Genomic DNA, 24,513 nt, shown 5'->3' on the forward strand with positions numbered 1-24,513 from the left:
TACGCGTTTAAAACGTGGAACATTTTATTTTTTCACAAAAGGAATATTTAGATATATTATTCCTGACGTGCTAAGCAGATAACCACATCTTTATTGCGTTAATTTAACTATTAACAAGAGCAGCTTACTCCGATAAATTTCCAAAGGCATGCCAGAGGTAAAGAAAAAACGACCTGTAATCTACAAAACATCATCACCTTTATATAGAAATATCAAGTTCGTCTTCGCTGAAATTATATGGACATCGAAACAGATATAATATAATATCCAACTCAAGTCTAAATTTGAAATAACAAAACAAGCAATGCCTCCTATTTTAGATTGTCAGCACATAAGCAAAATAATGCAACGATTTATTCCTATTTTATAATTCAGTTTATTGTATTTGATGCAAGTTTCATCTGAATACAACAATATATGATCAAGAAATCTACTATAGATAATCTCTTCGAAATTCAAATTTGGTGGAGAGACTTTTTTCTATGGAATCATTACGCCGTTATATCATCCAATCAGAAGCGACGTTACAAATGACAATGTCATTTCCCCTTTTATAGGCTGATGAAGTAAATTATAAATTGATGAAAATGTTTGTTACAAGCAAGATTGATGTATTGAACAAGTGTAAGCAGTTTGCAGGGGTGTTTCAATTTGTAGCTTAGGACAAGATACTTTAAAATGAATAGAGCTAAGTCGCGTATCAGATGACCAGTTGTATTAGAAAATTTATTTATTTCAAAACAACCGTATCAATCAAAAGTAATTGATCAAAACGTTTTGGCGCTCTCATTTTTACATTAGTAATGTAAACATTTACCATAACATGTTGGATATTCATAAAAAAATAAACATATCATTGAAAGAAACAATTTGATCAACCTTTGAAGTAATGGACAATAAATGTGAAGAAAAAGGAGGTGGGCGGGGGTATTTGGTAAAAATAACAGAAATTGACAGCTTCACGTTTGTCGTTAAGCTGGGAAACACATCTAAATTAACACTAAATGGATAAAACTTCTAAAAAGAATACGTGGGTTACACATCCGGATAAACAAGCTTAAAGTAAGTGTTGCAAGCAACACACGTCCCCTGCCATCAATTACATATTTCTAATCTATGGCAAGTTATTATTGCTTAGTTATGCTATCATTGCACGAAATTTGAAGAAATCAAGTTATCGTAATATCAGTACCTCAAACATGATTTTCGTCGGTTATTAAGATGAAATAAGACTTGGAATCTAAAATCATTAAGGTAAAATCTCGCATTAGATAATTTTAAAAAATGTATAAAAAATTGTTTTCGTCAAAAACCTCACCTGATATAAAATGATTTTAACTTTGTTGTTAAATTTTAATTGGACATGTAACAATTATTATGCTTATCTACCTCGACTCGAAGTTATTGAAGTCTTAGAAACCTTAAAGAAAAGCGCCCATCAAAATCATATCACCACGACGAGTTTCAAGCAGTTCAAGAAAAATATAGACATATAAAAAAACGTTTTGACAATGAACTTGTACTAAACATTTGAAGAGTTAATGGGGCCATGGTGGCCGAGTGGTTAGGATGTCTCGACATATTACCACATTTTGGCACAAATAGGCATACGACCCAATCAACATTGTGAATTATATGTCAAAAGGGGTCGAAATGACTAAAATTTCAAAAATAATTTGAATCAACATATTTGATGGAACCAATTACCCTTCATAGATAAAAGGTCAAATTGATAAAACTTCTGACTGACTATAAGAGAATGATGGGCCAATAATTAGTGTTTAGATGTCTTTGTTTCCTTTTGTATCCAAACTCCGGTGACGTTAAGGACCATAAGCCTCTTGCCATACCATTATGACCTATTTCAAAACTTTTGGCAAACAGATTTAATTTACTTAAATAACGGTCAACGATTAGCAAATGTAAATAGTTTTTACTGTTTTCATTGACTCCGACATATCTACTGATACCAGTATGGTATCAGGCGGCAAAAATTCAGAGCACAGTGGACCGTCCGTTATTATTCCCCGAGAATCCATGCTTCATTCAACATCAAAGCTGAAATACTCTTGATCAGTCGAAACTGCGATTAGCGCGTGATTTGTTTTTTTTTAAATTGTTAATCAAGGGGCACAAATACTTATACAATACAATGGTAGACAGTGGTTAATAAAAAAAAATGAAAAGTAATAAATTATAATAGTGCGTTGAATTCTGAGTCTTCACTCGTGTTATATTACATTATTATACATATGATTTCTTCTATATTCTCTACATATTCTTATATAAATGTACGTGGATTTAACAATCATATAACAAAATCGGCATACCCAGTCGCCGCGGTGACAACTAGTCTGAAATTCTACTACTAGCACTCCTATTCCGGATTAATGACTCGTTGGGGCAATAGAATTGTAAGGAATGTCGGAGGTGCGGGAATCAAAGAACTGACGTGGAACCGGACAGTATTATGATCAACTAAAAGATACTTTTATCAATTCTTACTAACCTCTGGTTTGACAACCTTAACAAGGCGACATTGGATGATACTATGGGTCAAAAATTCTAAATCAAAGTCAAAATAGGTGATAGACGATTGGTGGTTTTTCTTCGATTAGTCTTTCTTTCGACCAATCGCCAGCCAGTATGTAGTCACACCTGATGCTTCCTCCGTCTGGATAACTGTAAGCATTCTTGAATTCGGGAGTTTCGAGATCTAAAAACGAATAAAGTACAATGTACCTTCGATTAGCCCCACCATCCGGCGACTATGCTGTCATCGTTTGACATGATTTTTGTGACGTCATAATCAACGGAAGGTGGGACAACTCGGCAGTAAATCTTACTTTACTCACGTTGTTTTTGGATCTCGAAATCCAAAGTTAATGTGGTTTTTTTCTAATTCGTTAAGTTATTTTTAAATGCTCTAAAACATTAAACCTAAGTAGCATATCATCCACTCGTCCTTCATATTAAATTGATTATCTATTCAATAGATATGATATGATACTGAAATAATGAATAACCTAGGGATAACAGTTATAAAAAATAATGAATTACCTAGGGATAACAGTGATGAAAATAATGAAATACCTAGTGATAACAGTTATAAAAATAATGAATTATCTAGGGATAACAGTTATAAAAATAATGAATTACCTAGGGATAACAGTTATAAAAATAATGAATTATCTAGGGATAACAGTTATAAAAATAATGAATTACCTAGGGATAACAGTGATGAAAATAATGAATTACCTAGGGATAACAGTTATAAAAAATAATGAATTATCTAGGGATAACAGTTATAAAAATAATGAATTACCTAGGGATAACAGTTATAAAAATAATGAATTACCTAGGGATAACTGTTATAAAAATAATGAATTATCTAGGGATAACAGTTATAAAAATAATGAATTACCTAGGGATAACAGTGATGAAAATAATGAATTACCTAGGATTGACAGTGATAAAAATAATGAATTATCTAGGGATAACAGGGATAAAAAAAATGAATTACCTAGGGATAACAGTGATAAAAATAATGAATTACCTAGGGATAACAGTGATGAAAATAATGAATTACCTAGGGATAACAGTTATAAAAATGATGAATTATCTAGGGATAACAGTGATAAAAATAATAAATTACCTAGAATTGACAGTGATGAAAATAATGAATTACCTAGGGGTAACAGTTATAAAAATGATGAATTATCTAGAATTGACAGTGATGAAAATAATGAATTACCTAGGGATAACAGTTATAAAGATAATGAATTATCTAGGGATAACAGTGATAAAAATATTGAATTACCTAGGGATAATAGTTATAAAAATGATGAATTATCTAGGGATAACAGTGATAAAAATAATGAATTACCTAGGATTGAAAGTGATAAAAATATTGAATTACCTAGGGATAACAGTGATGAAAATAATGAATTACCTAGGGATAACAGTGATAAAAATAATGAATGACCTAGAATTGACAGTGATGAAAATAATGAACTACCTAGGGATAACAGTTATAAAATGATGAATTACCTAGGGATAACAGTGATAAAAATAATGAATTACCTAGGGATAACAGTGATAAAAATAATGAATTACCTAGGGATAACAGTGATGAAAATAATGATTAACCTAGGATTGACGGTGATGAAAATAATGAATTACCTAGGATAACAGTGATGAAAATAATGAATTACCTAGGGATAACAGTGATAAAAATAATGAATGACCTAGGGATAACAGTGATAAAAATAATGAATTACCTAGGGATAACAGTGATGAAAATAATGATTAACCTAGGATTGACGGTGATGAAAATAATGAATTACCTAGGATAACAGTGATGAAAATAATGAATTACCTAGGGATAACAGTGATAAAAATAATGAATGACCTAGAATTGACAGTGATGAAAATAATGAATTACCTAGGATAACAGTGATGAAAATAATGAATTACCTAGGGAAAACAGTGATGAAAATAATGAATTACCTAGGATTGACAGTGATGAAAATAATGAATTACCTAGGGAAAACAGTGATGAAAATAATGAATTACCTAGGGAAAACAGTGATGAAAATAATGAATTACCTAGGGATAACAGTGATAAAAATATTGAATTACCTAGGGATAACAGTGATAAAAATAATGAATTACCTAGGGATAACAGTGATGAAAATAATGAATTACCTAGGATTGACAGTGATAAAAATAATGAATTACCTAGGGATAACAGTGATGAAAATAATGAATTATCTAGAATTGACAGTGATGAAAATAATGAATTATCTAGGGAAAACAGTGATAAAAATAATGAATTACCTAGGGATAACAATGATAAAAATAATGAATTACCTAGGGATAACAGTTATAAAAATGATGAATTGTCTAGGGATAACAGGGATAAAAATAATGAATTACATAGGGATAACAGGGATAAAAATAATGAATTACCTAGGGATAACAGTTATAAAAATGATGAATTATCTAGGGATAACAGTGATAAAAATTATAAATTACCTAGAATTGACAGTGATGAAAATAATGAATTACTTAGGGATAACAGTGATAAAAATAATGAATTACCTAGGGGTAACAGTTATAAAAATGATGAATTATCTAGAATTGACAGTGATGAAAATAATTAATTACCTAGGGATAACAGTTATAAAGATAATGAATTATCTAGGGATAACAGTGATAAAAATATTGAATTACCTAGGGATAACAGTTATAAAAATGATGAATCATCTAGGGATAACAGTGATAAAAATAATGAATTACCTAGGATAACAGTGATGAAAATAATGAATTACCTAGGGAAAATAGTGATGAAAATAATGAATTACCTAGGATTGACAGTGATGAAAATAATGAATTACCTAGGGAAAACAGTGATGAAAATAATGAATTACCTAGGGAAAACAGTGATGAAAATAATGAATTACCTAGGGATAACAGTGATAAAAATATTGAATTACCTAGGGATAACAGTGATAAAAATAATGAATTACCTAGGATTGACAGTGATAAAAATAATGAATTACCTAGGGATAACAGTGATGAAAATAATGAATGACCTAGGGATAACAGTGATAAAAATAATGAATGACCTAGAATTGACAGTGATGAAAATAATGAATTACCTAGGGATAACAGTTATAAAATGATGAATTACCTAGGGATAACAGTGATGAAAATAATTATTAACCTAGGATTGACGGTGATGAAAATAATGAATTAACTAGGGAAAACAGTGATGAAAATAATGAATTACCTAGGGATAACAGTGATAAAGATAATGCATTACCTAGTGATAACAGTGATAAAAGCAATGAATCATCTAGGGATAACAGTGATAGAAATATTGAATTACCTAGTATTAGCAGCGATGAAATTAACAATTATCTAGCGATAACAGTGATAAAAACCATGAATTACCTAGGGATAACAGTGACAAAAATAATGAATTACCTAGGGATAATAGTGATAAAAATAATGAATTACCTAGGGATAACAGTGATAAAAATAAAAGGAACTGTTAAAAGTTGATAAAGGAGGAATTGTAATGAAAAGGTATCATGTAAAAATGATATATGATCAAAACCACGATGAGAAAACAATTAGATACATCTGTTTCGTCATTATAGAAGTGTCAGCAATGGTTATGGGCCAAACTATATTGTTTACAAAATACACCAACCTCGCTTATCACCGCTTCTATTGAATTATAGAAAGAACTTTTCAAATAATATTTCCTCAACGAAAAATAATTCAGATTACTCGACGCAGACTTTATCAAGTTAGAATACAGAAAAGAAATTATAGTGATATTAATGTGGTATGGCCGTATGGCCAAGCAGAATAAACGCCATTTTTCCATTATTTTCAACTGAATTTTCGTTGAGTTTCCGAACAAATATAGAATCTGGTTTCTTGGAATTGATGCTTGATAGCCAAAAACCTATCGTCTGTGTTACTGAACATAGACACTTGTTACACTAATACTTATAATCGGATGCGATCTCAAATCTGTCTAATCCGAAATGTATCAACTGTAACAGAACAGTGCTAAACACTGGCCTTACACAGCAAATGTGAAGACAAAGAACGTGTTTATTAACAAGTGTTGTTTATCAATAAACACTACAACTTGTATTTTCATTAATGCAATTCATCTCTCGGGTTCGCAAGCTTTCATTTATGATTGATACAAGTAATAAACAGCGATAGGAATTTACATCTCTGATAACGGGATATATTAAGATCAGAATGAATGGCAATGGCGATGAGATTAGCTCAAGTAATAATTTCTGATAGAAACTGGAAGGCAAAATCAACAATGAGCAAGATAGAAAGTCATAACCTTTAAGCACGAATTTTATTTTTTTTAATTTAACTTAGGGAGAAATAAATTCCATTGTAGATGTATTATCGTGAAAATTCGCAAACAATATGAAAGGTATGTTATTGTCATAAAAATATTAATAAATGGCACGTACATTTTGTGTAAGCTAAAGAAATGTTATAATTACTGCAATCTATCTTTTCTGTTGAAAAATAACGCCAATTAATAACGTATTGTCACATTTTTATTGTTATTTAATTTACAATTGTAATATAATACAACATGTGATAGATTTTCATGTAAATTCTTGTAAAATAATATAAACAATACAGGCAAATGTCGAAATAATTAAATACAAAATAACATTCAAATCCCCTTGATAGGTAATATACGAGATTATAATTATTGTGCGTAAATCTCATTTACTCACAATATGAAGATTTGTTCAGCAATTTTCGTAATATCTTTATATATGTATTGAGTACATAAATTAGCATGAGTTGTTAGGTATTTCTACATATGTAATGATATCACACACAATTGTTTGAGTAATTATACCAACTGAGGCTTATTTCTGTACAAATACGATGTATTAAAATTAACAGTTCAACAAACCCGATATTGTCGTGTTTATTACTTCTGAATGTTTAACCTAAATGTTAGAAAAGTCTAAAAAGGTAGAAAAGTCTTCAACGCCAAAACACATGAAAAGATGAGTGCAGCGCGAAACTATTTGTGGTCCTGTAGCGTTGAGAACCGGGATGCAATAAAACAAATTCTAAAGATTTCTTCTTTTCTGAAAACGACATTGTACTTAAACGAGGAATTAAGTATGAGTTTCAAAGCCCCCACATTACTTGCTAAAACCCGCGATAAGATGTAAACACAGAGAACATTAAAGGTTGTGGTTGTAGTTGATTATCTTGCATGGAAATCTAGAACTTTTCTATTTTTCTCAATTTTCTTTGAATCTTACATTTGTTCGTGTCAGTAAGGGCGTAAATTCGTTTGTAATCATCTCTATCATCGATAGAAAATGTCAGTCCCCCTCCTTTCCCCCTTCCCTTCACTACTTCCATCCAGGTCCTTCAGTTGGACACCGAGCCACAAAGCCACAAACCATTCCCATTGTCACTTGGTTGTAGATTAATGGCGGCCGGGAAATTCTACGTGTGGTCCTGGTATTGCGATTTCAAAGAAAACAGACGATGTGCGGGGAGCTGGCTGGTACGATTGCTCTCGCATATTTGCCAAAGAAAGCACTTGAAAAGCAATTGAACACATGCGGCAGGGCAATGTGGCAGGGCGAACGGTTCTGCAGCTCACATGGGTTGAGAAGCAAGGTCTCATTTTATCTCCATCTTCTAGAAAGCGATCTCCCGATGGAATCTAAAGTCAGAAGAGGAAACCGGACCAAAAACTTGAATCCAGAAGGAACGTACCAATAAAACAACAATTTGTTGAAGATTTGTGATCACAGCAGGAGAATGTCAGAATGTTCGCTTGATTGACGTAAGCGATACACACGGAGTCTGCCAATGTTCCATCGAAAGTGGGCGTGTCACGATGACTGACGATGATTGCCGAATGTAAACAATTCTTTCGGAACACGGACCAGAAGGCCACGTCAAGTGTACAATGACACCGTATATATGTGTAATTAATTTCTCATACAAGTACCAGTAGTATTAACAAAAGCTGGTGTTCTGGATTGGACTTACAAAAAACATAGGATGATTTTGCTGTATACGTATTATATCAATATGTATTGTTTGTTCTTTTGTTATCAGTAAATTATGGATATGACAATGCGCATTTTACATAATCTAAAACAATGGTAATAATAATAAAATAATATTTTGTTTCGTGGATTGCATTAGACAGCTCAGCAGCAAATTTATACAATGGTACAATAGTGAAAGTAAAGTATCAAACTAAACTATCATATTTTTCTTGAAAATGGCAGATTTATTAAAACGATATATAAATCATCACTCACTTGTTAAAAAACAAAAACATCATATTCTTTCTTAGAAATATAATTAATATGTTTTCGAATATAGAAAAATGCTGTCTTTTACTTCTATTCTTAAGCTTTAAGTGACACTTTTTGCTTAACTAGTATCAGACATACGTAGTTTTAGTGATTAAAAGAAAAAAAAGTCGAATTTAAATTTTTCATATTATAGAAAATATTTGCATAATTGCCATTTTCATCGTATCTTTATTTTTGAAATGGGACATACAAATGAAACAAATAGGTATATGACCTATTTTTCTGTTTCACATGTAAACAATGAACTTAAATTTACTACTTAAAATAAATTGCGCTTCTCATACCCCGGTAATACCACGAACACTTAAATGCTATAGCTAGGGGAGGAGGTAAAAACTAGGGTAAGTAGAGGTACCTGAAACATACATATTTTTTGGTCTCTCCTTCTGCTAACTATTTATTGAACCTACCCTAGTTTTTACTTCCGACCCTAGCTATTTTATCACATTTTTTCAAAACAAATATGTAGTGTGTGAAGATTTCAGCTTAGATTTTTACATTTGCTTTAAGTATATCCAGATAAAGTTTAAAGCAATGAGATTTAAAAGACTTCTAGCCAGCCTAAAGCCTGAAAGGCAATTTACTTCGTAATTTAGTAATAAAGCAACTGAACCCCTCCTCAAAAAAAATATTTAAAAAAAAATAAGATATAAAAAAAATCCCGACTGACCTACCCTATTTTTTCATTTATGTAACCTGAAACATGCATATATATATATATATATATTATTATTTTTTTTACCAGAGCCAATATCATCACATATTGTTGTTGGGAGAGTACTTTCTAAACACGAAGTATGTGTTAATTACATTTAGTTTCCGAACAATCCCTTCATATGACGTTTTCTGGTACAACATTTCCAGGATGTTACGTAGGTTGGAGTCCACATGATTTGCTGTGATGTACATCCGCTAACAAAACTTTACATTAAGATAGGTCATTCGTGTGCTGTCGTCTTTTTGTTCAAAAATTGTATATGATTTAATTACTTCAACATACTTGTACATACTAGTAGTTGTCATTTAGTTCTTTGGCGAATATGTAATTTCATTTGTGATGTACCTATAACTACGCTATGTTATACATGTATATAAACTTATATAAAGATAATATTTCATTAATCTATTCATATATTACTTATCTATTAACCAATTTATTACTTTAGTTAACTTGTACCATCCTAAAGTTTTAAGTTTTTCAAGTTTTTGATTTACCAAATGCCTTACAGCATAAAGGTTTAACATATACATAAATGCATAATACAATGTAATTGTTATGTTTCAATATGGCGAAGGATAATTCCGATCTACTTCATAGCAAATTAAACAAATTGACTAATATATGAATATGCTATACTACTGCGGATTAATGAGAGTTTTCCTTTTTTCTGATGGCTGAATCATATATTTCCCCAGCAAATTTAAGCTTTTTACATTTTTAAATGAAAATAACATTATTTAAGGATTAACTTGAATAGATTTTTTATGTTATGGAACGGCGACGCCATTTTTTCCTTTATGGGCTGATAAAGTAAATTTTTAAACCAATGGAAATGCTCGTAACAAGCAAAATTGAATTATTAATTTATATACACTTGGATGTTTGTGGTAATATGGTTTTATAAACTGTTTACGTAATTCAGAATAAGCAGGACACGGTAATGTATGTGAAGACACATTTAGGTTCTTCTCAATCAAGGACTAGACCAGACCATATGACGTTTCAGTGGTGAACGAGTTAAACCCCAATGAGATCTATCAGTAACAGTGACGTCACTACCATTCCACGCCTAACATTTCTTGCAGTCGTAGCAGTTGAAGTTGAAGCTTTTTCATGTTTAATAACATCAGTCACAATATATTTCCTAAAGTGAAAAACAATAAAAAAGATCAAATAAAATTATCAATTTAAAACCTAGACATTTAACCATTCACAGCAAATAACTTACATTCAAGTTCGAGTCAATAATTACGTAGAAGAACAGAAAACAAAAAACAATTGTCAACTTTTCGAGGTGATCTGCCCCTTTATCAAGACACACAAAACGAACACGATAAAATAATATGACCCGAACAGTAATACGGGACAATGAAAGTAGACAAATATTTTACAGCACAATGGAGCGCAATTACCCCTACTTGTTTATGAACCAAATATTGCCATTGTTCGTTGTCTTTAGAAAGTACCATAAAAATATAATTAACAAATGAAATCATCTTTGCTTGGAATTGATAACATTAATAACAAAATTTGCATATTGACACACTTATAGCAAATACCAACTTCTAACAAATGTACACCATGGTCAACCAAGCAAATATAAACATATAATGTGCTTTGTACTGCGATTCTTTATTCTGTTTGTCTACGAGAATACAATAGTTTTGCCATTGATAATATCAGTGTCATTGATTCCAACGAATAAACGAAATTATGTTAACAAGGTTTTTTTTGTTTTGTTTTTTTTTGCATTGCATTGTTTTGTTTTCATCAAATTCAAATGTTTGAAAATCTCCTCACTTGTACTTGTGGGGAAAAAATCTTGAAAATTTGTTTAATCATGTTATATCGCCGACGAATAGTTAGCGCAATACTATGGGTTTTTTTCCTAATAAAACAAGAACAGAATACTTAGTATATTTCTAAAGGTAATAAAAGTTATTTATTTTATACTATTACCATCGCTGAAAAGTTTTAGCTTCTTTCTTTACTAAAAATAAAAGTATTTAAAATAGGAATTTCACCCCGAGAAAAACCTCCATGGTACTATGTTCTATATGGAATGATACTACTAATTGTACAGACAACAAAAACAAAATATTTATAAGTTAAATTTCCATTATTATTGTTCACGTTATAAATGATTGTTTATGCTCTGTCGGCGATGGAGCATTTATAGAATGTGATTTACATTGCAACATGGAATGCTGAAAAAAATGCACAACAAAATCCTTTCTTGAAAACAGTTTTACTTCCTTTCTGTACATTATCTGACCAGTGTCACCAGTGGACCCTCGCCCACTTAGCGATATCTTAAAACAGATCCAGGTTTGATTTTTGTAATTACAGTATGTGGAACATGCGTGACTTTTACTCCCCTGACAAAAAATGACTGATATGGACATGATGAACGCCTTCACCAACACCCATGAAACACCCATTAACCCACGGATTACAACATCTAATGGCCTTATAAAACTCTGATTGACAAGCATTACATAGACGTATTTTAATATGTGTATAATCAACTTGAAAATCTTTATAACAATCAAATAAAAATACGCGTATCTAACATTCGGGAAGACCACCCACAACCTTCCGCGAGACTGAAAGAGGTCGGCCTGGAGGAATGGACGGCTATTCTCTCCGCCACTGGCAAACAACCGCACCCGACTACGCATCTATTTGTGGAGCCTCTTGTTTACACCAGCAATAGTACTGACACCCAGAAATCGACATCGCATTAATTGAATAATTCATTTCAAGTATGGATTTCTGACTCGGAGATGTATTTCTGGGTTTCCAGGCACACTTTTTCAATCGCCTTCCACCGAAGAGTTACCAAACTGCACGATGAAAGCGACTGCAGCCTTTCCAGATTTTTGAGCGATAATTTAAACCATACACACTGATAGAAGAACACAAAGATTGAATTAAGATCTCACATTAATACGGCGTTCATATATTTTGATAGCTAATTGTTTATAGCCCTGTTCACTGATACGTCTGCCTTACTGTAAACACTTGGTGCGCTTGGCCTTTTATCGTTCCGGCGATATGCGCTCGGATTTGGTTCCTCTATTTATTCTATTACAACAACTTCCGTATAGCATACAACGTGAAATTTGTATGTAAATATTACGTAAGTCTACATGTAACGTACCAAGGATACGTTCCCCATATACCACTACAATACATAATGTGAGATGTTTTGGGAAGGACGGACGGACGTTGTTGTTGTATTTGTTGTTGTTGTCTTGTTTTTGTTGTTCTTACAAATGTTCATTCTATATTATAATGAAAAATCATTTTGAAGGTTTAAATCCAATGAATGAGCACATTTTTCATAACAAAGTCGTTCCTACTCAAATGATTTTAAACGTAAACATGGCTATCCACATTGGTTCACAAAGTTGTGACCCAAGTTGTAGGTGGTATTGGTGATATACTTAAGTTCGGTCATAGATGACAACATATAAAACTAACTATACAAACTATGTCAAACAACTGTTGAATAAATTGAAAGGTTAAATTGTTTTTTACTAGATTAGAAAGGTGGCGATATCCGAGTCTGAAATATGGGTTATCTACCCTGCCATACTGGTTTGTTTGACGCTAGAGGTCGTCACCTGTCATTCATGTGACATGATACGTGTCATTAGTGACCCTGTGTTCAGTATTTCGCACGCTTATTTCCATGAATGAATGTGAAAGTATAGAATAAAAAGAAGCCATAATTATCCGTCATTCTTCACCGACCATTAATACACACACTAAAATGTGAAGAATTATTGAATTTCGACACGTATGCACTTGAAACAACGCAGATTTACGGGGAAATATCATGTTGATATTGCCATATGCAAGTTTAACCATGATAATTTATGTTTACTCAGCCTTTCACCGCAACGCTTTTTTAAGATGTTCCTGATAATGTCCCGGAATTATTTTATACCTATATCTTGAATGTTCTCCCCATGGCTCTGTCTTTCGTTCTGCGATTCGTGCGATATTGAAGTGACAGCTTTGAGAAAGATGACATTACAATCATCGCTTCAGAGCTTGTTCGGTGTCAAAACTGCCAGGTTTGGCTGACTGATCGAAGTTAATGTGGGAGGGAAACATTAAGTAAAACAACTTCACACGTGTCACAAACCAGTCTCTCTCCTCTAAATATCGCGTTATCTCAGGGAAAAATCCAGATACGTAAAACAGTAAGTACCTCAAAAATGTTTGGTCTTCCACTGTAGAAATCAAACTGTTTAGTGTTGTTGTAAAGGTGTAAGGTGTAGAGTTAAAACACGTTTAGGAACCTAAGGTGTACAACATTTTATAATGAAATTCCATGCACCATGTTACAAGCGCTTTGATGCATTCAATAAAATATATCAATTATAACACACAGAGTGTTTTCCTGAGAACAATGGGAAAAGTCAATATATCAAAATAAAGTTGTATAGATTACTCAGTTTTCATGAGAATAACGCATTCGTCCAATAAGCTACTAAGCATCCGATAAAATTAGAAAATACGTATACTTGTGTTTTTTAGTGCTATCTCACTGATGCATGCCACCAGATAATGAGAACAAGCCCATCCGGTCACATCATGTTGTCAAAGATCGTTTAAAGAGAAGAAACTACCACTTTTACAGACTATGATGTGTATCGGTCAGGGGACAGAACCCAGAGCCTTCTTCACGGGGACGAACGCTTAAAACGTGGTCATATGAAAGGTGGTACCAAGGGAGACGATGAGAAGAAGTAAAACGATAATATCCCAGATTTAGTCGCCTTTAATGACCATGCAATGGGAGTGGGTACAATTCTAGTATACTACCTGCACGGCAATTTTCATTGGCTAATTTGTCATTGCATTGAAAATACATTTTATATCGATAAATTTTATTTATCTGTTACACTCTAATGTCCGTGTATCTATTTTTTAAAGGTGGACATAATGATGTAACTAGATAGGCTATCCTACATGAATTGTGTGTTCTCCTCCCTGCGGTAGACACGGTAGATGTTTCTCGGCTTGACCATAGAATAAACCCTGCGTCAAACTTATTAGCATAAGTGGATTAAAGTGTCTGAACACAAATTCACTTCCGGCACGTGTCGTGTCCAATCCCTATCGTACATTCACAGCCAAAATCGCGCCTCAGACTAGATCTACCTATGGTTTTCATCAGCGTGGACGGGTATCGTAGTGTCGAAAAACTCGATACACCAATGGTTGTCCAAATCTCGCGTCAGACGAGATGTGCTGTCCCCCATGGCGTTAATCTGTAGTTTATTAAGTCAAACTATGCCTGTTTGTATGTAAGATGGCAGGACGCTGAGCTGTACACGGCGAATCGTATTTACATGTAACACAGATAAAGTTGTCAGAGAAAGTATTTCTAAATCTTTTATTACCTCTAGTTATGACCTGTATAATATTGATAAATATACAATTAAAGTTGGGTTTTTTTGTGCAAAGCCAGAAATTGCGTGGAAATTAACTGAAGAAAAGACTATGTAGAATGTCTTTATATTGCATGTCAAATATTCTTGCACTTTAATAAGAATAAAATTTGTTTATATTTCAAATTATCGAATTATATACATGTAGATATTGTTTGAACTTCACAAAAAAGATATCCCCGTCAACTGAATTCAATGGCGTGTGATAAAATTAAGGAATAATGGTAAGATACTTTCTATACAAGAAGGACATTTTTTAAAATGTCATAATCTTTACTTATTGTAACAGTTGAAATTGTTTTGAATATACAAATAAAGACAAAATTAAAATGTTCGATATCAACTTGAAAATTGTCGCTGTTGTATTCGAGCAGAATTGCAACAAGACAAAAATGCTGACATACCACTGTAATAATGAATCACTTTATATGAAATCAATTTCTCTGTCAACTGATCATTAAATTATACAAATACGGCCTCGCGTTTGTTTTCTTTGTTAGTTCTTTTGATATGACTTAATCAAAATTAGAACTTTCTATATATCTATATGGAAATGAATCAAATGTGCCTATTTGTGTTAGCTTTGTCGCCTTACAAAAAAAGGAAAACCATGTACTGAGATTTCTCCTTGTTTCATTTTGATAGAATAAGCTAGATACCTACATCAGAAACATCGTTCTATTACACACAAAAAAACAGCTAAAAGCGAAATTTAATTTAACTATAATATACAAATGACTGCATATTCTTTTTCTGAATTTTTTAACTTCGATGAATTATTTCAAAGAACATACGAATGGTGTAAAACATTAAATGGCGGTGATTAATCTTCACACACATATAGTTCTCCGAGAGAGAGAAAATGGTTTTAATTATTAAAAGTCAAGAGTTGAGTTATAATAGCGGATTGAGCCAAAAGCAATTACTGGCGTAGATCTGACATCTCGTGTGGAACTTCTCCGTCATCACTTCGAGGGAAGGGAGGGAAGGATGCGGGGAGGGGTCGGAACAGGAAAACTGGCCTAAAATATAATACGTTATCTACCAGTCAAACAAAATCTGCTATATATCTACGGACAAGGAGACGGGCAATCTGAGCACATATAGGTGATTATTCGAGGAGTCCATGAATACATCAGTTATAAAGAACAAAATGTATAAGGATACTCATCATCCATCTTTGTCACTGTTGTGACCTTGAAACTTGGCTCATGTGGTCTCGGTTTTTTACTTTATACCATCTACACCTGTTGCTGAATTTTTCATTCAGACTTTGACATGAAAAATTGAACATTTTCTCATCAAACATGATTTTTTCATAACTTAATTGTAATTATTTGTCTTTTCTAGTTATCCTCATACGACTTTAATTTTGATCTAACTCATAGCATGCACCTAACATCCATGTATTGACAACATATGATAGGCAGACGAGGCGAGGGATGGTGAGATACCTATTCAACTATGGTTTATACTTGTACATTGGAACCCCTCGACAACCAGTACTTGATACCGAAACAAATTAATTTTTTTATCTTGTTAGCCTGTTAAATTTTCACTTTCAATGAACTAAAAAAAATCATAATTTCTTATAGTCTTAGGTAGACATCAAACCTTGATCTGTTTGTTACAGCCACGCCAACACGCACTGCCATGCATGTCATATTACTCGTGACGCCACAGCGTGACATTCAAACTGACATCATTCTACAATTGAAAATACAACAAAACTTAATGAGTCTATTTAAGCAAATTAACCTAAATATAAAATTAATCCACAGGATGACACCAAATCTAAAACACTGATACATGCCTACGTGCATGTTCATGGACACTTTAAGTCACGTGCTCGCCACAGCAACTGCACGAGATCAAACATATATTGTTCATTACAGTTATTATAATCTGTGAAAATTATAATTTTGGCGTGTTGAAATGCCACCCAAAATGCAGCACAGTTAGTGTTTGTGCATAAGAATCGGAGCCTTGTTGTTAAGTGGGCGTTGTCATGGGTACGTTGCTATCTCTTTCTGCAGTCAAGTCGTACATATTAAGTGTCACGTAGCTCTCTCACGTGTGTGGAACGTGTAAAGTGAGTGGCAGTATTGGCCACACAGTAAGGTCTGTCGTCACACGATGTCAGGTTGTACATTTCACACGGGCACCTGGCAGGTGTCAAAAATACCAAACGGTGTACATGTACAGCTACCCAAGTGTTGCAAAATCATTACCGTTTATAAGTGTGTAATGTTCCTGACGTCACCGTTTTTCGTGTATCATCCCTAAACGTCATCGTTACACTTGCGTTGTTAGAGCTCATTCCGTCTTTGCAGACAATAGTTAACTGTCCCATGATATTTTGTGAGCGAAACTTAGGTCGTTTGTTTTCTCCGAAAAAATTATGAGGTACCCGCAAAGACTAATAGAATTTTATAATAATCTGAGGTTGTCAAGTAGACAGAGATATCTCAACACGAGTGTAAGATTTTGGCTAATCAACACGAGGCTTGTACGAGGCTTGCTGAATGTGGACCGGCCAATATGTTACACGAGAAAAGCTGTAAGGTCAGGTAAAGTTGAGATTGAGAAGCAAAAAAATTTCAGTGTCATATAACTGAATATCCACTCCGATAGCGTATGTTCCGTTATAGGCTTGCGAGTGATTATCGTGTAATGCCATTCTGTAAATGATGTCATCTTAGTGACCTTTATTTTTCAAGTAACATTATCCAAAAATAAACATAATTAAACTTCGATATAACCATTTTAATATTACAAGATCCGAGATGAAATCAATCGTTTATGTTGAACTATTTGTTGTTGAACAAAGACGGACTGACACTTTCTCGGCTAAGGGCCCGATGTGTCCGACATTCTACCCTGCCATTTGGACAGAAGCTAGTGTAACCATGGACCATCGACACTCCTCCCTGCACGTCCTAATATGTCCACGGCATAAAGTATCGGTCACTTCCAAAACCAATGCTACCAACGAATGCAATCACCCTAGATACAAGTTTTCATTAGTAATATAGCGTTACTTTATGGACGCCAATGAGCTGACACGCTTTACCTAAATCTCATTTTCAGTGAAAGTGATGTGCCCCCGTAACCCGCTTTTTGCGAAGACAAGTTGTCTCCCGTTCAATGAACTCTCCTCTTTTTGGCCTGGCGCACGTGTGTCAGGGTGCTGACAGAAAAACAACAAGCGGCTAGCTTTAGACTGCCTGGCTCCGGCCGTTCTTGAGAGGGAAAGGGGGGGGGACATATGTACAAATTGAAAAAAAAAGATAGTTACAACAACCCTACCTGGTGGAGACGGTGTTACCTGTTCTGCGTATGTCATCGCCCAAGGCCGATATTGTGCGGTACCCTCAACTGGCAGGGTCGGAGTTCATTCTCACGTCTTTATACAGACACAATGATGGACACGATCCGCCATTGACAGGTTGATTTCGTGTGTATTCTGGATAGATAAGAAATGATAACATGAAATACTCGAGGACTGACTATCTACTCTGGCGAATAAAATATTTCAGCATACAAATAGTACATTCTCACAGATTTACATCCCTCGCGACAACAATTATCATCTAAGGATTCCCAAAATGTAAATAGGATCTTTGTGTATTCGTTTCATATGAGATTTTTAAAACAAATATTAGAATTTTCTTTAATTTTGAGAGGTTAAACGAACCTTGTTAGATATGACCACAAAGGTTGGGTTACAAAATGCTAATGTTGTTTTAAGAACTTTTAATTTTGTTTCGGAAAGGAAGTGGGCCTTAAAAGTTCTAAGTACATAACTACTTCATATGTGTTTTTATCTATTAAGTATATTTTAAAAAGGCATAATTTTGGGTATATGGCAAGGGACATGTTTTTTTTATTATTTTTTTATTATTATTTTTGTTAATAATAGATACTTCATCCTTTATCTTATTCCTATTTATAATGATATTTACTTATTATTTTTACTACAAACTGATTTTCAAGCAAAAAAATCAAATTTTCGCAGGATAAAAATGAAGATAAAATATATAATTGGGTTTGCTCGAAATATTTGTCATGTTAACAATTTTGTCCACACTTTTAAACCATTTTAAAAACATGCTATAGGTATTATCTAATAGCAGATACCTTTAAAAAAAATGAAATCCGGGAAAATTGCATTTCATACACTATTTATATAGAATATAGAATATTTATCCTAGATGACTGTAAATTCAAAATTGATCATAGACACCATAATAAAACAACAGTTTTTGATATAATTTTGTAAAATAACATATACTATGAAATCTGTGCAATTTTATTCTTGCATTTTCCCTAACAGTACAAATAAGCCTAACAACTAGATATTCTCTTGGGTGAAACAAATTGTTTCGTGTTTAATATCGGAAATCAGATGATTATTGGTAAGAAATATATTTTCGTCAGCAACTCAAATTCAAAAGATATAGATTAAGATTATCCATCTCTTTTATGTACAAAAACAAACCATTTAAAATTGAATTAATCGTTTTCGTTTTTCGATTAATTGTTACCTTTTCGTCAAAATTACTATTTCAAACAAAATTCTCTGTTAAAATCTAAATGAAATGATTGAAATATAAAGTAAACGATCTACTCAAATGAATTATGAATAAAACATGTAGAATATTTAACAAAGCTATCCTAGTTTGGCATGTTTGTGCAGGTAGTTTATATGAAAATGTAAAGAATTCAGGCCCTTTGGGCCTTTTTAAAATCAAAAAAGGAAAAAGTAGTGGCATTTTAAAGGGACAACTAGTAGTACTTTCGATATGCAAAGTTTCAAGAAAATTGGGCTTTGGACAGTTCCTATGGGATTTTTGACATTAGCTTGAACACCACCTTTAAAATATTTTTATTACATAACAACAACCTACATTTCAAAGAACTTCCACACCAATTTACTGCAGAATGTCCCACTGTCCTTGAAATCCTAACGTCACGTCATTTTTCCTGGAGTCACTTTTGTGTTTCTTGTATTACGTCACAATGGATTTTCAGCCCAACACAGCCAAAGAAAACCATTCAAAGTTATATTACATTAGTGCCCTAAACTGTATTTTGAGCTCCATGAAATTTCAGATTCCGTTGTAAACAATGTGAAGAAGCCATTATAACCTATTTGCTGTTGTGCAACAAAACTATAAAACATAGTTCACAACTTCTTGAAACTATGGAAAGCTGGACCTAAGGCTTAGATAAAGGAAATCGGGCGAATGTTGTATACTTGGACTTCCTGGAAAATGTTAAAAACTTATGGAAATATAGATAAGTGATATTTTACAAGATATGGAACAACAAATTGTTATCAATGGAAAATCATCACGATCAATCCCTGTATCAAGTGGAGTCCATCGTGGGAGTGAGTTGGGACCAATTTTGTTCACCAGGTACGTAAATGACCTTCCTTATGAACAAGTTTGTCTTGGGACAACACACCAATTCAGGAAGGTATCATGAAAGAAGACCTAGGTGTTAACTTTGAGAACAACTTGAAATTCACAGATAACAAAAAACATGCAGGTAATGAAAGCATACAAAACCTTTCTCTACATAGATAAGGATATTTTATCAACTTGTACAAGTCATTAGTAAAATCACATCTCAAATCGTATGCATCAAGTTTGCGCATTCGTCAGTATATTGTGATCGGATGGGTGCGCTTGTTCTGCCGACATGCTTCAGTAATGTTACGCTATAAAAAGGGTAAACGTTCCACATTCTGCAGTTTCCCAAAATACGCATGCTGCAGCTCTCACTTCACACACCGCATACACGACGTTACTCTTATAAACCATCAAACCAACCAATTCTGCAAATATTTGGTTTCACAAGTTCAAGGAAGACAGAATAACTCTAGAAATGCACAAAGCAGTACCACAATACTAGCATTGAAGTGAGAGATTACGAGGATATGGAGGACCACCTTAAAAGCCTTGGTTTTTTTTCCTTGGAGTACAATCGTACGAAAGCCGATTGGACTCATTTTTTAATAAGAAAAAAAACTATCGCGTTATTAAGCGAAATTTGTCGTTATTACGCGAAACTCGCGTTATTACGCGAACTACCGCGTTAAATATTACGCGAAACGTACATAATAGTACCATGGCTAGCACAAATATTTGAAGCAATGAGTAAATAATCAACAAATAATCAAATGTTGAGGTCAAAATTTGTTAATAGTGTTATACTACCCTGCTTAATTTGAATTATGACCAAGGTTGTATACATAATTGGAGGTCATTACTTCATATTCTACGGAGGCAGTATAACAACATATGCATATTAACTGAATCAAAGGCCTTTAATTTTATATTGAATAGAAGTTTCTCTGAAAAAATGTCAATAGAATTATTTGTGATGCTTGTTACTAACAACAAAAGGGATGGCCTTAGGACACTGCCCTGATGAACTCAATGTTTTGGGCAGTGTTATACTGTAGTTCAAAAGCCCAATATCGATGCGACCATGACGTCATAACACTAATATTAAGTTGATGTATAGTTTACGCTAGTTGTTACTCTCGCAAACTAACGCCAACTTCAAAGCACTCCATATTGGTACACCACAGTGACTATTCCCTTTATGGAATGGCATGCACATGATTAAACATAATTTATGCTCTTAGGAGATGTCATTGTAATAGAAGGGAGGTAACTCTTATTCCTAAATTATTAATAAAACTGGTTAGCGTTATGAATAACTATATTAAAAAAAACAAATAACCATCAGTATTATGGTGAAATATCGCCGACTATTTACCATAATCTATTACTATCCTCACATGAAGAAATTTTTGCTTGATTATAGTAAATAGGAAGGTATTGATTCTGGAAAATCAGCTTTTGGCGTGGCAGGGGAGGTAACTCCTGCTAGTTACTGGTAACATCTGGTCCCGGTATTGTACACGTGCCGACAACCCAACACGTGTCCACAAAATAATCAATTAACAATCACAGGTCCCGTAAGATACTAGTACACATAGGAAGGCATGATAGCACACTACTTTTCACATCAGACAACAAATTAATCAAAGAATACGGAAACATGTTGTAAGATCACCACTCTACTGACGTCTATGGATTGCTGAAACATTTCGGTGAATTGAATTTTGTGAAACAACTTTTTTAGGTTATTTATCATTAGAAAAAAAATCATGAAGCCGGTTAAGATAACTCTGACCTTAGGCCTACTCGTGTGTTTCCTTAGTCTGGTGTCGGGACACGTCCTCAATATTACTGAGAAAAATATCAACTCGGTAAGTCACGTTTTTATATTATACGCTACAATGAATTTTACAAATTAAAATATAAATATACATATATTGTATAAATTTTCTTTGATTAAATTCCATATTAATATACCAACGTTTTCATAATTTTAAACTTTTATGACACGTAAACATTTTCACTTGAAATGAAAGAAGTGACGTTTTACTATAATTGCAGTTTTTACTGAGGTGACCTTCTCTGTCAGGTATAGATTTTACTCGTACACATAACGAGATAATACCTAAAACTATTATCATCACTTTTGATATTTTCTAAATTATTATGAAAATGTGTTTCTCAAGGTCAATGTTTTGTTCGGCCAGTTTAAGTTCCTAAGGCAGAAAGCAGATGATTTTGAGCTGAAAATGGAGATGATAATCCTCGTTGATACTAAGACTTACAGACTGTGACGAGTATATGATGTGTAAGAAAACATGTCATCCTTTTGGCTGTGACAGCTGTTTAAGATCGACCCCTCAATGAAGTTCAAGCGTCTCGGTTGTTGTCTATACTTTGTATATATACGGCCCGACTAAATCACTGACGTTAACAAAGCGATCGATACAAAAACTTTTAATGTGTTTTTCATTAACAAAACCTTTTATTCCTTCAACTAGTGAAATAAGTTAGTATCATAAAATGAAGATCGTTAACGATTCCGCAATTAGCTGGAAATGGCCGATATATTACTACGAGCAATTTTTGTTTTCGATTTCGGTGCGATAAAAGTATGACATAATAAGATGCGTTCAAAGTAAAACTAATTGTCACCGTCACAGAACCCAATAATGAGACACAATTGTCACAATTGCGCCGCCAGTGGCTAATAGCATTATGTTTACCCATTGTAACTATAAATTGTAAAATATTTGTTTGTCTTACGTTTCAGATATTCGACAAAAAGAAGTTTTTACTGGTGTTAGTAGTTAAATCAAGTAAGTACAAACTTCTGAGAACATTTTAACGTCATGGAGAGTGACATTAGATTATAGTTTCCCTTCCCACCATCTACGGTAAGGGACGACTGATACCAATTGTTAAAAGTAATGATCAGTGTAATGCATACTCTTTACCACAGAATGTGCCCCCTGTAGTCATACTCTTTACCACAGAATGTCCCCCTGTAGTCATACTCTTTACCACAGAATGTCCCCCTGTAACGAGTCATACTATTTTCCACAGAATGTGCCCCCTGTAACGAGTCATACTATTTTCCACAGAATGTGCCCCCTGTAACGAGTCATACTATTTTCCACAGAATGTATACTCCCCTGAATGTGTAGTCATACTCTTTACCACAGAATGTGCCCCTGTAGTCATACTCTTTACCACAGAATGTGCCCCTGTAGTCATACTCTTTACCACAGAATGTGCCCCTGTAGTCATACTCTTTACCACAGAATGTGCCCCTGTAGTCATACTCTTTACCACAGAATGTGCCCCTGTAGTCATACTCTTTACCACAGAATGTGCCCCTGTAGTCATACTCTTTACCACAGAATGTGCCCCTGTAGTCATACTCTTTACCACAGAATGTCCCCCTGTAACGAATCATACTCTTTACCACAGAATGTCCCCCTGTAGTCTTACTCTTTACCACAGAATGTCCCCCTGTAGTCATACTCTTTACCACAGAATGTCCCCCTGTAGTCATACTCTTTACCACAGAATGTGCCCCCTGTAGTCATACTCTTTACCACAGAATGTCCCCCTGTAGTCATACTCTTTACCACAGAATGTCCCCCTGTAGTAATACTCTACCACAGAATGTGCCCCTGTAGTCATACTCTTTCTCACAGAATGTGCCCCCTGTAGTCATACTATTTACCACAGAATGTCCCCCTGTAGTCATACTCTTTACCACAGAATGTGCCCCCTGTAGTCATACTCTTTACCACAGAATGTGCCCAATGTAACCAATCATACTCTTTCCAAAAGAATGTCCCCCTGTAACGAGTCATACTATTTTCCACAGAATTAGCCCCCTGTAACCAGTCATACTCTTTTCCACAGAATGTGCCCCCTGTAGTCATACTCTTTACCACAGAATGTCCCCCTGTAACGAGTCATACTATTTTCCACAGAATGTGCCCCCTGTA

At 33.8% G+C, this 24,513-nt stretch overlaps 1 long non-coding RNA gene and 1 pseudogene across 1 annotated transcript in view; one reads left to right on the plus strand and one right to left on the minus strand.

Moving 5' to 3' along the window:
* Positions 1–20,149, minus strand: part of LOC138315802 (uncharacterized) — a 24,223-nt gene extending 4,074 nt beyond the window's left edge. Inside the window, exons 1-2 of the long non-coding RNA XR_011207527.1 lie at positions 20,021–20,149; positions 18,439–18,576 (exon numbers count right to left, since the gene is read on the minus strand). This is a non-coding gene — a long non-coding RNA (uncharacterized lncRNA). The remainder of the gene's footprint in view (positions 1–18,438; positions 18,577–20,020) is intronic.
* Positions 20,150–22,113: 1,964 nt separating this feature from the next.
* Positions 22,114–24,513, plus strand: part of LOC138316689 (uncharacterized) — a 25,072-nt pseudogene continuing 22,672 nt past the window's right edge.

Source organism: Argopecten irradians, chromosome 2, assembly GCF_041381155.1.
Source record: "Argopecten irradians isolate NY chromosome 2, Ai_NY, whole genome shotgun sequence".
NCBI classification, from domain to species: domain Eukaryota; kingdom Metazoa; phylum Mollusca; class Bivalvia; order Pectinida; family Pectinidae; genus Argopecten; species Argopecten irradians.